General features: G+C 29.5%; 3 non-coding genes across 3 annotated transcripts; all 3 read left to right on the top strand.

Annotated features, from left to right (window-relative positions):
- Positions 1-16,144: 16,144 nt before the first annotated feature.
- LOC131176240 (small nucleolar RNA Z199) lies at positions 16,145-16,221 on the top strand. The gene has a single exon (XR_009146364.1). It is a non-coding gene; the product is annotated as a small nucleolar RNA Z199 (small nucleolar RNA).
- Positions 16,222-16,489: 268 nt separating this feature from the next.
- On the top strand, positions 16,490-16,574 carry LOC131176242 (small nucleolar RNA U54). The gene has a single exon (XR_009146366.1). It is a non-coding gene; the product is annotated as a small nucleolar RNA U54 (small nucleolar RNA).
- Positions 16,575-16,644: 70 nt separating this feature from the next.
- Positions 16,645-16,737, top strand: LOC131176243 (small nucleolar RNA R64/Z200 family). Its single transcript, XR_009146367.1, has one exon. It is a non-coding gene; the product is annotated as a small nucleolar RNA R64/Z200 family (small nucleolar RNA).
- The last annotated feature ends 536 nt before the right edge of the window (positions 16,738-17,273 follow it).

Raw genomic sequence — 17,273 nt, 5'->3', positions numbered from 1 at the left:
AGGACCTGAAAAATGACCAATTGGGCAGCAGTGAGTGTTTAGGCCATAACTCACTCAAAACAGGTCCAATTGACCTGAAATTTTGACCAAGAATAGTTAAGATCCATACCTACAAGTCTTATGAAGACACCAAAGCCCAGAAATGACCATAAGCAAGTCAAACAACTTGCACAAGTTCGGGTCCAAAAACTGGCCGAACCAGAGTTGACCAAATTGACCAGCAATAGTGTAATGACCATAACTTGGTCTACTTAACTCGGATTGACCTAAAATTTTGCACCGCGGTCCATAAGACCTAGATCTACAAGTTTGTAGTTTCGACCGAGACCCGAAAACCGAGGGAACTAGATCGTCCGGCTAGGTCAAACCAGTGTCCCAGAATCCAGCAATTTGCATTAAAATGCACTAAACAAGAAAATGACTTTGGTAAAACGTACCAAACCTAAAACCCTATCGAATGTGACATATTAACGACACTAAAACCTAATTTACCTAAAACGCAATGAGGGTCGGTATATTAGGTGATTAAGTGAATAATTGAGTTCAGTGCATTATTTACCAAACACCATCGATAGAAACAATTTAATTTAGTACTGAAACACTTCAAATTGTGTTTCTCAGTTACAAGGACTCAACAAAAGGGAAAGAAACACTGAGTCCAGACCAGGGAGGCAGTCATCAGAGGTTTGTGCACAACGGCTATTTCTTTTGAATTTTTCAATCGAAATAAATTATGACTATTTGTATATTATTGTTTTAAATTGTGGAAATGTGTTTGGTGGACACTTATTGATTGAAAAACATTGTGAATGGTTTGAAACTGTGAAAAATTGTTTGAATGATATTGATGGATACTTATTGATTGAAAAGCATGTAAATGGTTTTGTGGATATTTAAGTGAATTACGAATTGTGTTGCCATTTTGTGAATGAAATTATAACTTTGGAAATTTATTGGATTCTTACGGATCATTTGAATAAAATGTTTGGAATTGTTTTGACTCACAATTGGCATGACACGGATATTATGTTCCTCCTCCATTAATGGGGTGAGTGTGATTATTCCTCCCTCTTTGACTTATCGATGCAGGGTGAGTATGATTATGTTCCTCCCTCTTTGACTTCCCAGTCTGAGGTGAGTATGGATGAGTACTCATTAGATAGCTAGCTTCCTCCCTCATTGATTTCGATTATTGGGGTGAGTATGTCTTGTCGTGGTGTACAACACGGCATATATGGAAAAAAATTGTGTCATGGCCTAAATTGTGTTATTGATTGGCAACATTGTATTGTTCAATTATTTGATCGAATGGTGTTATTGATTTGCAAAACGATATTATTCAGTTATTTGATCAATTGTGTTATTGATTTGCAAAACGATATTATTCAGTTATTTGATCAATTGTGTTATTGATTTGCAAAACGATATTATTCAGTTATTTGATTGAATTGTGTTATTGATTTGCAAAACGATATTATTCAGTTATTTGATCGAATTGTGTTAATGATTTGCAAAACGATATTATTCAGTTATTTGATCGAATTGTGTTAATGATTTGCAAAACGATATTATTCAGTTATTTGATCGAGTTGTGTATGAATTGGCAATACGGTATTCTTCAGCTATTTGACTAAATTGTGTTATTATGAATTTTGATAATTTGTGAATTGGAGTTTAAATTCCTTATGACATTCATTGTCTTGAATTTAACTATGGTTTTAAGTATCCACTATTGATATGATTTATGAATTGTGATTTAAAATTTGTATTTGGTTAATGTTGTGCACCACTGAGACATTGTCTCGTGATAGCTTTATTCTTTGTCGCGGTAGAGAGGCAGACAGGCGTCAGACTAGTACCGCCAGCAAGAGATTTTGGGTATAGTGAGTATACCACATGTGGCATTTTGTACTGTAATGTATATTCACTGTATGTATATTTTGTTTTTGGTTTTGAGCAGTTGTAAATTCAAATTGTACCTTGAAGTTGTAAATTTATTATGAGTTATTTGACTTATAAAAATTGTATTATATTTTCTTATCTCAGACTTTGAAAAATTTCTATGGAATTGAGTTGAGAAATGCGTTGTATTGAGAAAAATGTTGGAGTTGAGATTTGGAAAATAATTGAAGTGTTTTTTACAGGTTTTCTGAAGAACTGTTTTGTCCAAAATACAAATGGCACCTTGCCAAAATTTTTACAGATATTCCAAATAAATCAAATGAGTTAGTTGTTTCACTTCAGTTCACCAAAGTCTTTAACACCTGTAAATAGTGCTCACCACTCTAAAAGAAGTAAGAAAAGTTTTTTTAAAATCCCTTGTAGTGTATTTAATGGGTTATCAGTAGACGGAGTTGGTAATTCATCAGGTATACTACGGGATCATGTCATGCCTTACAGAGGGGTGGGGTGTGACAATCCCTTCCAAGAGCGGTGCCAGGTACTTCATGACTTTGATTGATGATTACTCTCGAATGGTGTGGGTGTATTTTCTGAAAACAAAAGATGAGGCATTTTCAACATTTGTAAAGTGAAAGACGATGATTCAGAAGCAGACAGAAAAGAAGGTCAAGCGTCTTGCAACTAATAACGGGTTAGAATTTTGCAATTGTGAGTTCGATGCATTCTACAGCAATGAAGGTATAATGAGACATCGCACTTGTATAAGAACACCACAATAGAACGGTATTGCAGAACGCATGAACATAATACTTTGTGATAAGGCACAAAGCATGTCCCCACATTCAGGATTGAGAAAGGATTTTTGGGCTGAAGCAATTAATACAGCCTGTTTCTTGGTTAATAGATCTCCATCTACAGCTATCGAGTGTAAAACTCCTTTTGAGATCTGGTTCAATTCACTTGCTGATTACTCTCAGCTGAGAGTATTTGGTTGCCCTATTTATGCTTATGTGAGAGATGGTAAGCTTGAGCTGAGGGCAAGAAAATGCATATTTCTAGGATATGCATATGGAGTGAAAGGCTACAGGTTGTGGTGCAATGATCCAAAGTCTCCAGGATTAATTATCAGCAGGGATGTGACATTTAATAAGTCTACTTCATTGGATAGTCAGAGGGAGAAGTCAATAGCAGAATCAGATCATGGTGTCAGAGAACAGGTGGAGCTTGATATTGATACTTTAGCAATTCAGTCCAGTGATTCAGAGGATGAGGTGCAAGATCCTGATCAACAAGAGGATGCACCTGAGCAATAGCAATAAAAACCATATAGCATTGCAACTGGTGGAGAGAGAAGACAGATTAGACCACCACAGAGATATGTATATGCAAATCTAGTTGCGTTTGCATTGTCAGTTGTTGAAATAGTTAATGTGCATGAACCCATCAATTATAGAGAAGCTATTTTTTGTTCAGATGCAGATCAGTGGGTCGGTGCTATGAGTGAAGAAATTGAATCTCTTCACAAGAATCAAACTTGGGAGCTTATAACATTGCCTAAGGGAAAAAAAGTGGTAGGTTGCAAATGGGTGTTCAAGAAAAAGGAAGGCACTCCAGGAGTTGAAGCACCTCAATATAAGGCATGATTGGTAGCAAAAGGCTTTACTCAAAGCGATGGGATTGACTTTAATGAAGTGTTTTCTCTAGTTGTGAAGCACAATTCTATCAGAGTCTTACTTGCTATGGTTGCTCTTCATGATCTAGAGCTTGAGCAACTAGATGTGAAGACAACATTTTTCCATGGTGAGTTGGAGGAACAAATTTATATGAGTCGGCTTGAGGGATTTGTCATTCCAGGTATGGAAAACTGTGTTTGCTTGCTTAAGAGATCTTTATATGGTCTGAAATAGTCTCCTGGGCAATGGTACAAAAGATTTGATACATTTATGGTTCGTAATGGCTTTAATCGTAGTTTATATGACAATTGTGTGTATCATAAGAAGCTTTCAGATGATTCCTTTATTTATTTACTATTGTATGTGGATGACATACTTATTGCTGCTAAAAGCATGTCATAAATTAACATTCTGAAAAAGCAGTTGAGTGATGAGTTTGAGATGAAGGATTTGGGTGCTGCAAAGAGGATATTGGGAATGGAAATTACCAGGGATAGAAGTGTTGGGAAGCTTTTCTTGTCTCAATAGGCCTATGTTGAGAAAGTGCTTAAGCATTTCAACATGAATAATGCTAAGCCTGTGACTATTTCGTTTGCTGCCCATTTCAAGTTATCTACAGACATGTCACCAAAAATAGATGAGGAGATGAAGCACATGTCTAGTGTTCCCTATTTGAGTGTTATTGGTAGCATCATGTATGCTATGGTATGCACCCAACCTAACATTTCACATGCAGTTAGTGTTGTGAGTAGATACATGGCATGTCCTGGGAAAGAGCATTGGTAGGCAGTGAAATGGATTTTGAGGTTTTTGAAGGTTACTAAAGATGTTGGTGACATTTGACAAGGCCAAGATGAGTGATTCAGTTGTTGGCTATGTGGATTCAGATTTTGCAAGGGACTTAGATAAGAGGAGATCTTTGATAGGTTATTTGTTTACTCTTTCTGGAAGTGTTATCAGTTGGAAGGCAATATTGCAAGCTACAGTTGCTTTGTCTACTACAGAGGCTGAATATATGGCCTTAGCAAAGGCAGTAAAGGAAGTTTTATGGTTACAAGATTTGGTGGGTGATCTTGGGTTGATACAGAATAAGGCAATAGTGTTTTGTGACAGCCAGAGTGCAATACATCTTACAAAGAATTAAATGTACCATGAGGGAACTAAGCACATTGATGTCAGATATCACTTCATTTGGAACATTGTATCTCAGGGGACTATAGTTGTGCAGAAAGTCTTTATACATAATAATCCAGCAGATATGATGATCAAGGGAGTCCCAATCAACAAGTTTAGGCATTGCCTAGACTTGGTTGGTATTTATAGTGCTTAGTAGTGCCCTTGCGAGGGCATATGGCAAGATAGAGTGTTTTGTGATTATTTTGTTGATGATTGAGAGAATTCAACCCAAGGGGAAGAATTGTTATTTTTTGTGGCTTTGAATTTTTGGATATGTTTTCATGGGCCTGAATTGTGACTCGACCCTAAAGTTTTCGCTCTACGACCCAATTGGAATAAAAAGTGAGATCTGTTGTAGTAGTGGAGGGCACGGGCCGATCGGCCTGGGCCCGAAGCCCACCACTGATCTCCTTGGGGTGCGGGGGTAATACCTTTGCGGTGTGAACCAGTATAAATATTGTAATATTCTAACCTTTGCGGGAGAGTTGTGAGATATTCGAGAAACACACTGGGTTAGGATTTGAGAGTTCTGATTGATTGTATCTTGCTCTTTTCATCATAGTGGAACCTTTTTCTCTTATCTTGCCCGTGGACGTAGACCTTATGGTTGAACCACGTTAAATCCTGTGTTATTCTTCTTCTCTTTTCAATATTGTGCGATTTGTATATGTGCATTAGATTTACGTGCTTGTTATAACATATACTAATAAATTAAAATGAAAAAAATAAAAAAATAAAAAGAAATTTTCCAATGAAAAACTTGCCCCACCCCGCTTCTTGGTAGGGAATTCCCCACCTCAATCCCAAACTTCTATAGAACGGAGACAAGAGAAGTGATCCCCACCTCCGACCGGCACCTTGCCATTCCTACTTTTGGTCTATGGAGGTGTTTATAAATATGTAAATAATTTGCGTGGAATCATAGAATATGATAAAAAGGAAAATGAAAGAAGAATAAAAATGGATTCTGTTGGATATTCTGGAATAAAATATCTGGAGACACAGAGGGTAATGAGATGGACCTTGGGTACTCAAATGATTTTAGAGGAGGATACAAAAATACAGAGTAATTTATGAATTTCTGTTCTCACTGACGGGGATATAAAAAGGGCAACATCTTTGAAAGTTTGTATACAATTAATTGGTAGGCATATAGAATTGCAGCTTTCCATTGATTCAATATTATTTTGTGTTGATAAATTAAAATATAAAGAATAAATTAAATAAAATTAAAATATAAGGAAAAATTAACAAAATTTTTCAGCTTGAGGCACGGATATCTCCTTATTTTTAAGGAGATTCACGCACTTTACGGTAGGCAATATGATTTATACAGCAGATAATATATATTGACTTGTCTCCTCCAGGATACAACAATCCAACAATTTCGTCATATAATTCAAATTAACTCTGTACTAATAGTTGAATTTAAAGTTTTACTGAGAAACATTTTTCTTTTACTTTTAAACTCTCTCTAAACCTTTTTCTTATAAAAATATTTAATTCGTAATTTAAATTTAATAAATGACTTAAATTAAATTTAATTTATACCTTAAGTACTTCCATTAATGATTAATAATTAAAATAAATAAGCTTAAGCTATTTTAATTAATAAGTTTAATAAATTACTTTATTTAATATTAAAATGTTCTAACATTTCGTTTTGAGTGTGTTTGAAAAGTTTAAAAATAAAAAAAATAATTTAACGGAAATTTTATTTAATTATTTTTCAAATTAATAAATTTAAAATTAAAAATTAAAAAAAAAGTTACTTTAAAAGAAACAAATTCATACATGTGATATGATTTTATAAAAATTCAATTTTTTAACAAAGTTTTTTATTAGAAATTTAAAATACTTTTATTTAAATTATATTTATTACTTTATAAATAAGAGCAAAATGTAAAAGTAAATTCATTTCATTCGTTAATTAAATTATACTATCTATAAAATTTATTCTAAACACATAACACTACAAGAATTTTGCGGATTACTTATGGATTTTTCTGGTAGTCCTATAAAATTTATCGGTAATTAAAATTATCGATGGATTCGGTACATTACAGTAAATTTCATTGGTAATATTTTTACCAATGGACTAAAAAGTCCATTGATATTTACAACCAAAATTAAAATACGTTGGTAAATCAAGAGAAAAAAAAAATATCAAATATTGCAATCCGTCCATAAAATTTGTTGATAAATTCATTGGTAATTTAAAAATAAAAAATATTTTCAATTAAAATAATAATTTTTTTTTAGTTTTGAGAAAATTTATTTTTCTTTAAAATTATTTTATTATTATAAATATGTTTTTATTTTATGACTAATAATTATTATAAATAGATTATAATGAGAGGAAAAAGTGGTGTTTGAAAAAGATTAAAAAATAGAAATGAGCAAATGAAATGAGGAAAAAATTATATTAATGAAAATGGAAAATATAAGGTAAAAATTAAAAGGAGAAGAAAAAAATGAAAGTGAAGAAAATGATAGAAAAGAAAAGAAAATATCAGAAAAGAGAATAGAGAAGATAATAAGAAAAAAGAGAAAAAATGATGAGAAAAAAAATGAGAGAAAAGAGAAGAAAATGAGAAAAAAAATCATGAGAGAAAATAAAAAATGAGAAAAAAGAAAAAAAATGAGAGAAAATAAAAGACAATAAGAGAAAAGGAAAGAAAATGAGAGAAAATAGAAGAAAATAATGAGAAAATAGAAAAAAAGAAAATATAAAAAAATAAAATGAGAAAAAAAAAAGAAAATGAGAGAAAAAATAAAAAAAATAAAATGGAATAAAAGAAAATTATTATATATATATATATATATATATATATATATATATATATATATATATATATATGCGATTTAGTAATAGATTGTAAATTTATTGCTATTTTTTTTTTACTTCATAAATTGCCAATGGATTTTGAAATTTTGTTGACAAATTATCACTTACATTATCAGATTTTAAAATTTGTTAGTAATTAAAAAAAAAGTAAATTTTTAAAAATAAAATGCACTTTTTTTTTATCTGAAATTTACTAACGAATTGTAAAATTTATTAGTACTATCAACAATTTGCAAATTGGTTGGTAAATTAAATACCATTTTTTTTTTTCACAAATTACGAATGAATTATAAAATTCTTCGACACATTACAAACAGATTTCAAATCAGAAATCAATTGGAAATATAAACACTATTTTTTTTTCACGAATTATCAACACATTATAAAATTCACTGATAATTTATCAACGCATTATGAAATTCATTGGTAATTTATACATCATTTTTTTCTCACAAATTACCAATTGATTTGAAATTCATTGATAATTTATTAATGATTGCATTAAGAGCTTGTTTGGTTCACACATTAGATTCGGAGTCGAACATGATAGGAAGCGAAATTGTGTATTTTCATTTGTATTTGGTTTACTGCGGAATTGAAATCTAATTCTTTTTCAAGCTGTTTGGTTCGCACATAAAAACTATGGAATCGGAATTAAAATTATTTTGTACCTGAATGAAAAATATTGTAAAATTTTTGTAGTTTTTAAATAATAGTTTAATTTAAATGATTAAATCTCATCATTCAAATAAAATAAGATAAAAATAAGTGCTAAATAATATTATTCTAAGCTAATATTATCATTCTAATATAATAAAAAAAAACCCATAATAATTGTCTAACAAAATATATCCATGACACGTTTAACAAACCATCTAAAGTTCGACACAATATTCATGACAAAAAGCTTGATAAATTTTTAAGCATGGTGATTTAACAAAATATAAGATGCTTTAATTTCACCTATTATGTAGGAGGAATATCTCTTAAGTGCGCTCACTAAGAAAATTGATGATGGATTACTTTCTTAAATTAGTAGGGAGCTCATCAAATACTTCACGCTTATGCTATTCAGCTTTGAGAATAATAGTTGCATTAATAACTTCAGTTTTAGTCAAACCTTCAATTTCAAGCAATTCATTCACCACCATTTTCTTTTGCTCAGTCACCCTTTTCTTTTCATCTGCTATTTCTTTCTCTATTGCATGTTGATCTACCCACACATTTGCAATGACAGTCAAGTGTGTATTCATTTGTTCCATAAACATGTTGAAATTAGTAGGCATGTCATTATCATGTGAACCTTTTAGTTTCTTTTCTTTGGAATTTTTGTGGTGCTTTGGCCTTTTGGAGGTAGAATGAGATGTAAGTTGACTTACTAAATGATTTCCAGTCGTATCTTCAAACAAGCCATCTTTATCAAGGTCAACTGCCATTTCCTTTTCCATGTTCTCTATGGAATCATCAAAAGTCTCAACACCTTTTCTAGTTGCCTTGTCCCTTCCCACCAATTCTTCAATCATATCAAATAAATGAAATGCTACATTCCATAATCCTTTGGCTTCATTATGGCTCTATTAACATGAAAAAAAATACAATAGTATATATGATTAAATTTCACATATACCGCATTTAGAAAAAAATACTTAAAAAGTTCTTTCAGAATGTACTAATCTTACCTTGCACCATTCATCATAAACACTCTTCTCGCATTGTATCATTTTCCTTGCTTCATCCCAACCAAATCTAGATTTGTTTAACATATTTGCTATTGCATTATATTTTACTTTCAAGGTTTTCCACCTAGAATCAATATGAGGACTAGCCTTCAAACCACAATTAGGTAGTTTTGTAATAATTAGTTTTTCAACCCGAAGTAGATAGCCATTCTTCCATCCATTTTCCTTCTTCCATTTTGAATCTATAGCCACCTCCTATAATGCTTCTACCAAGGCATTATCCTCTTCACTTGTCCATATTCTCTTGTTCTTACATTTGTCACTAGTAATTTGGCTACTTTCAACAAAATCCATCCTATAAAAAATGATAAAATAAATATGCATACATAGATGCACTTATGTTAGATAAATATTAACAAAACGACAATAGTAAAATGACAATAGTTTTGATTGATACATTGAAAAGTTATCACAAGTCTAGAAAAATAACACACCACAATTACAATCATATACTAATCTCAAGTCTTTAAAATAACACACTATAATAATCAAATAACAATAAAATGGTTCATCATAAATTCAATGTCTAATAGAATGAGCTCTAAAATTATTGAATATTTATTGAGCTGAGGAATTCCTAAAACTTATCCAATGGTCAGATGTTTGAATTGTGTTAATGAACTTAACTTCATCACTGATACTTCCTTCATCCTTATCTTCATCATCAGGAATTTCCTCTTCCATATCTGTTGGCATGAATCTTCTTATTAAATTATGTAATAAACAACAATACATAACAATACGTTCTTAAGTTCGTATTGGATAGAATGAAGGACTCCTAAGAATTAACCATCGTCCTTTAAGTAAACCAAAACATCCCTTTATGACATTTCTAGCTTTGGAGTATTTCATGTTGAAATACTTCTCTGCTGTTTGTGGTTGCCTTTCACCCCTCCACTCATTAAGATGATAACATTGCCCTCTATAAGGGGTAAGAAATCCCTTGCAATTAGTGTAGCTGGCATCAGCCAAGTAATAGCAACCTTCAAATGCATAAAGTGATGTCAAATTATACAATATATAATTAAAATTTAAAATTTTTAAAGAAACTATATATTTTATTATTAATTATATTTACCTTGAGGTACCTTTAAACCATTTGGCCTAGAAATAGCATCTTGAAGGACACGACCATCATGTGCTGAACCCTCCCAACCAGGTAACACGTAAATAAATTACATGTCAGGTGAACAAACTCCGAAAAATACATTGCAAGGTTGCCCTTTCTTGTTCTATATTTTGGTCTTTCATCAGATTTTATAGACACATTAATATGTGTCCCATCTAATGCTCCTAAGCAATTCTAAAAAAAAAAAGGATTAAATTAAAAAAAAATCATTAAGTTGATCAAGGACTTGTGATGATCATTCAATAACTTAAGACATATATATGTACCTTGAAACATCTCCATCTATCATCCGTGCAGTTATCCGTTAGAGGTGTAGGCCTCTTCAATAACTCAGAACGCAATTTCAAGACAACTTTAAAAGAAAGATTGAATTGTCTACTCACAGTTTCTCCACTCCTAATAAAATAATTAGCATTTGTTCTATTCTTTTTATGGTGAGCTAATGTGTATAAAACCATTGTAACTATCTCCTCCAGCTCCATATTTCGACTTCATTTTAATCCTCCAATATCTCTTAGCATCTCACAAAGAACATAAAAATTATGCCTATTCATACGAATTTCATTCTTACATGCAACATCACTCTCTCTGATTATGGCATTTAAATTAGCTAATCTATTTATTTTTTTAATCATTTTTCTATTTTCTAGTCTAGGTCTATGCATATGCATAAAATACCACTCCATATAAGCAACTATAACAATGTAAATCATAATAATCATGAAATGGAGTTGTTGCACTTGTCTCTTCCTTTGTAGTGACATACCAAAATGAGCTATTTCTGTGCATATTTCACAAAATAGCAATCAACTTTAAGTAAAATTAAAAAGTCATAAAAAAAACAAATAAATCTAACAATTAAGCAAGCAACATGGATTTATATAGTAATTAATATGAATTTATATAGTAATTAATAATTCCATTTATATAAGCCATGGCATTTAAACTTAGGCCAATGGGCCATTTCCTATTACTTAAGTCACTTCAATATATAAGTTAGTGGATTTATATAAAATTAACTTTAAAGAATATGTAATATACATTAATTTAATATGAAATATATATATATATATATATATATATATATATACACACACAAAAGTATATATGGTTAAATTTCACAAATATCACATTTAGAGGAAAAAAAAAAAACTTAGGTAAGAATGTGCCTAAGTCCAACATATTATTTTGCTTCATGACAAATTCCACTACCTTGACAAATTCAACTAATTCAATTCCAATCTTGAACGTGGTAAGTGCAGAGTTCAATTTGTTTGGACAGAAGCAAGGAAGTCCTCATTATGAGTGAAGCATAAATATCATCCCAAAATCTATATTTAGTTATATTCATTGCACCACAGTAAAGAAAATTAATACCAACATTTATTATATCAGTCCTATGACTAAGTTCAAGAGAATACAAATTTTCCAGAATACATCTTATGGTTGCAACAGGTAATGTGACAAAGAACTAAAACTTAGATGACTTGTATATTTAGCCTTGTTGACATGACTTGCTTAGCCACTTGGAAGTGAAAATATTAAAATCAAAATTTCATATTCCTTATCTCTTTATTTTAAGGAGCAACCTAACAAAGTTAATTATGAAATAAAGACAGTTCTAAAGTGCTTTTGTTACTTGTTATAAAGTCTATTTCATGCTGTGAAATGAACCTAACATATTTTACATCATAAATTGAAGCAGCATATGCATTACCACATGGTTGCACCTGCAATATTGGTGCAGCTGACTCCTCAATACCAATATATATATATATAAACATCGAGGAACTGGTCTATCTCCAATAAAGTTAACATCTAGATTTCAGCAAAGCATATTGTTGAAAAATAGTCCAATGGAAATATTACTCAAAATTAGCCTTTAAAATAAATAGCTTTGATAAAAGTGTGAATTTATAATGATATGGACTACTACAATTGCATGCAATGAACTTAACCATTTTCTCAACAGTTCAATGACTCAAGCCAAACACTCAAATGTAAAAAACAACTCTTCTATAGATGAAAAGGAAAGTTGTTCATATAGAGCAGAACATCAAACAGTTGTAAAAATGAGATAAAACTCATGTTTCTAAAATGGTTACACATAAGTGCATGCCAAAGCCACAAATAGCTCCAACTGGTGACAGAAAAGGACTAATATTAATTAATTAATGAATTATTAATTACATAAAAGAATATGTAATATACATTAATTTAATATGAATATATATATATATATATATATACACACACAAAAGTATATATGGTTAAATTTCACAAATATCACATTTAGAGAAAAAAAAAAAACTTAGGTAGGAATGTGCCCAAGTCCAACATATTATTTTGCTTCATGACAAATTCCACTACCTTGACAAATTCTGCTAATTCAATTCTAATCATGAACATGATAGGTGCAGAGTTCAATTTGTTTGGACTGAAGTAAGGAAGTCCTCATCATGAGTGAAGCATAAATATCATCCCAAAATCCATATTCAGTTATATTCACTACACCACAGTAAAGAAATCAAAGAAAATCAATTATCTCCAAAACACCAAAAGGAATTTTCTATTCCATAAGTCAAAACCTTTTGGTCTGTGATTTTCTCCAAAGAAATTAAAAAAAAAAAAAAAGCTAAGATGATAATGAGAATTCAAAGGAACCCAATGAAATTTTGTGGGTTTGTGATTTGTTTTGTTGAAACCTAAGGAATGATCTATGATTTTGCTATAATATTTTCATAGATCAGGGAAAGGAGATAGAGTTTACCATACAACATGTGGGTTTCGTGATTTGTGAGATGAACCAACAAAAGTTCAATCAGACATGAAAGATTAGCAGTAGAAGTGGATGGAGAGAGAGAGAATTGGACTTCCTAGGCAAAGGAAGCGATTAGCGACCTAACGAGAGGAGCGGTGTTTCTGAAAGGTCAGTGAGTTGCTTTCCCATGTTTTGAGCCCTGACTTAAAAGTAGGGAATCCTGACTCCCGTTTTTGAGAGAACCACATTCCCTTAGTGGAATGGGAATAGAAAAAATCTTAACCAAACAATAACAATGGGAATCTTTAATTCCCATTCCAATTCCTGGGTTCATTTTCCCTTAACCAAATGGGCCCTAACAGTTTACTAACGGATTGTGTAAAATATGTTAGTAATTTATTAACGGATTTCAAATTGATTGATAATTTAAGCATCTAATTTTTTTTTTCTCACAATTTACCATATTTAATAATGAATTTGAAATTGATTTGTGATCTAAATACTTTTTTTTTATATATATATAATTAGGAATGACAATGAGTAGGGTATCTGCGAAAATCACCCGAATTCGAACCTGATTCCAATTAATATTTTCAAAATCAGAGCCCGTTTTAAACTCAATTAAAATTTATTATCAACTATCCAAATTCGTCCCAAATCCAATTATTATTACCCAAAAATGCTCAAACATTTTTAATTTTATATATTTTAACTAATAGTCTACATAAAAATTATTTTTATTAATAATTTATTTTTTTAAATTTAATAATTTCATAAAATATTTAAGTTATGTTTTATTTAAAATAAAAATATAAAATTTATACATATTATTATAAAATATATATATTTTTTATATTTAATTAATTATTTATATAAATAGGTTAAAATAATGGATTTCCAACGTGTAAAACTCGAAACCATCTTGAACTCGATTGTGTACTATTTAAACCCATCCTATTAAGATTCGATCGAATTGAATAGTTATAAAAATTCAACCTGTTGTCATTCCTACTTATAATCATGCATATGAAAAAAGAATACACAAATGTAATTTATATTTTTTTTTAATAATTCACTTTCCATCGTTTGATTATTGGATTTAAATATTTGTTTTATTTAACATAATTAAGAATCTTGTATACTTAATTTTAAATTAACAAGATATTTAGATAAATACTTAAAAATAATTACGTCATTAGATATAATATTAAATAAAAAATAATTATATTATAGATAGGACATTCATATTTAACTAATACTAGTTTTAAAGCATATGTTTTGCATACACATCTTTTGACTTCTTGATACGTAATTATAGAAATATTATATAATCATATTAAGATTCGAATAATAATATTTATATTTTAAATATTTATTACAGTCTTGCATTTTGTAGATTTCAATTTAGTTTAAATTTGCTAAATAATCCTTTTTATTTTTAAATGTGTAAAATAAATAATTTGAATTAATATTTATTTTATTTTTTCTTATTATGAGTTTTTATTATAACTTTATTTTTTTATAAAATAAATTTTACTTTTATTAATAGCTACTTTTTTATAAAAAAAAAACTACTATTAGATAATTTAATAAATTTTAATATAATGATAAAAAGAATAATGTAAATTAAAAATAAAATAGCAATACTTTTTTATTGCTATCATTAAATGAATTGATAAACTTCAATATTATGATGAATAGAATAAAGTAAATTAAAAATAAAATAATTATAGAAAACACTTTTCATATTCTTAAATGAAAAAGAAAGGGAAAAGTGAAAAAGAGGAGAGGGAGAAGAGAAAGAGGAAGGAATGGAGAAAGGTAAATACATAGAAATATTGAGAAAGAGAAGGGAAGGAAATAGAGGGAAAATTTTATAAATTTGGTATAATTATAAGGATAATAATGCATTTTTAAGTGCTTCCTATGGTTACTTTAAATATAAAATTAATTTGTTAATGAAACAAATTATAATCATTAATTCAAATTTAAAAATGTAAATATTTCTCTTATCTGACTTGATTAAGTGGTTGAAAGCATATCATTTATCTAATTACTTTAATTCAAATCCTCATAAAAAAAAAGAAAATATCACAAATGATCACTTATTTTTATAAGTGTTTTTATAAAAATTACTGAAGTCTAATTTCTTTCATAAAATCTACTAAATTTCAATTTAATTTCATAAAATTACACTGAAAATTAAAAATTTTTCTTATCAATCTACTAATTTATCAATTATTTATAAATAAAATTATTTTATTTTATTAATTAAAAAAAAATAAAATAGGATGCATAGAACACATGCTGCTATCTTCCTCGCCATGAAATTCCTCTTTTTGCTTTGTTTTTTTTTTTTTATTAGTAATCATTAATTAAATAATTTTATTTATAAAATAATTGAGAGGTTAATAGATTAACTTAAAAACTTTTAATTTTTGATTACAGTGACTTTTATAAAATTAAATTAAAATTCAATAAATTTTATAAACAAATTAAAATATAATAATTTTTGTAATAATACTTATAAAATTTAGTGGGTCAGTGTGATAATTATAATATATATATATATATATATATATATATATATATATATATATATATATATAACTGGGCTGGGTTAAAAAACTTTTTTGCATGAATGATTGAACCTTTGTGCCGGCCCATTGGATTTGAGACGCACCTCCCCTTGCCGCTCATCACATCGTTGTACACAGAAAACCAGACCATTAGTATTTAGGGTTTTAGCGATGGCCTCTATAAATAGGCGGCGAGCCAGAAGGAGATTCAGCGCACCGCAAGGCAGTCTCCTGAGGGTGAAGGGGCATTCTTCGCTTTCAAATTACTCTCTTCTCTGTCAATTCTCTTTCTCTTATCTTTTGCGTTTGGCCTCCCTTTATAGAAGAAAGGATCGTCAATCAAATGATGAGAAAAAACTGCAACAATATGATGGATTCTTTCCATGATTCATGGTATTTAAGTCTCTGATGATTGATTCTTTTTAGTTTCTTATTATTTCATCGAGGTTTTTCCCCATTTCTTTGGGTTAGTGAAATGCTTTATTTATTTATTTATTTAAAAAATATATATAGAAATTTTTGAGATATGATGAGTAATTTTAATTGGTCCGTGTTTCTGATTTAATCGTGACTGATACCCATTTAGCACACTCTGATCTCTTGAATTTCTTTTTAAATTATTTTTCCATCTGGGAAAATTCTTTTTTTTTTTTTCCTTTTTATTTTCTTGGACAAATTAATGAGCTCTGTGATTATATGCCCAGATTTGGGGGCGTATACGCTATTCTGATTAAAACGTGAGCAGATATCTGAAGAAAATGAGAGCTATTTTCATTGTATTTACATTTTTTGAGGGGTTTTTTTTATTAGTTTCAACAATTCGAAGATATATTCAAGCTTCTGCTATGATGAATTTATGAAACAATTCACATGTCAGACTTCAGAGATTATTCAATCAGTGAGAAGGAAATTCATATTTCTGAGCAGAGTTGAAATTATTTTCGATTTCTTGTTCTACAGAGTTAATTTCTAAGCTGTCTTTGGGGATGAGAAATTGCTGGTGTTTAAATGCTATCCACTGAGGAGTTCTTTGTATTCTATAGAAGAATGATTAAGCGCATTCATTTCCTAAAGAAATGGGTAACAGAAGCCAAGGCTCTGTTAATTATTTTAAAAGTTTTTATAATTGAAACATATTAAATTTAATTTTAAATTAATTTTAATACTTTTTGTTTAATTAATTTATCTCTCTTGATCTTAAGGGGGAATGTGGTAGCTGCAAAATGTTACGCACCCTGGAACACTTGCCTAAGGATACCTAAAAAAGGTCCTTCAAATTTTGCCAATTAAATATAATCTTTAAATAATAATAATAAATTTTTTTCTAATATTTAATGATAAAAATATTTATTATTAATTTTTTAAGAGATTGAACATGATTGAAAGAAACATCAAACTTGGTTCTAAAACCAATTATAACATATGGTTAAAATTTAAATAATTAAATTAGAATTGACTAGTAAAAT

The sequence above is a fragment of the Hevea brasiliensis genome, chromosome 18 (genome assembly GCF_030052815.1).
Source record: "Hevea brasiliensis isolate MT/VB/25A 57/8 chromosome 18, ASM3005281v1, whole genome shotgun sequence".
NCBI lineage: Eukaryota > Viridiplantae > Streptophyta > Magnoliopsida > Malpighiales > Euphorbiaceae > Hevea > Hevea brasiliensis.
The sequence above is the reverse complement of the archived record's forward strand: the minus strand, read 5'-3'. Positions and strand labels throughout refer to the sequence as shown.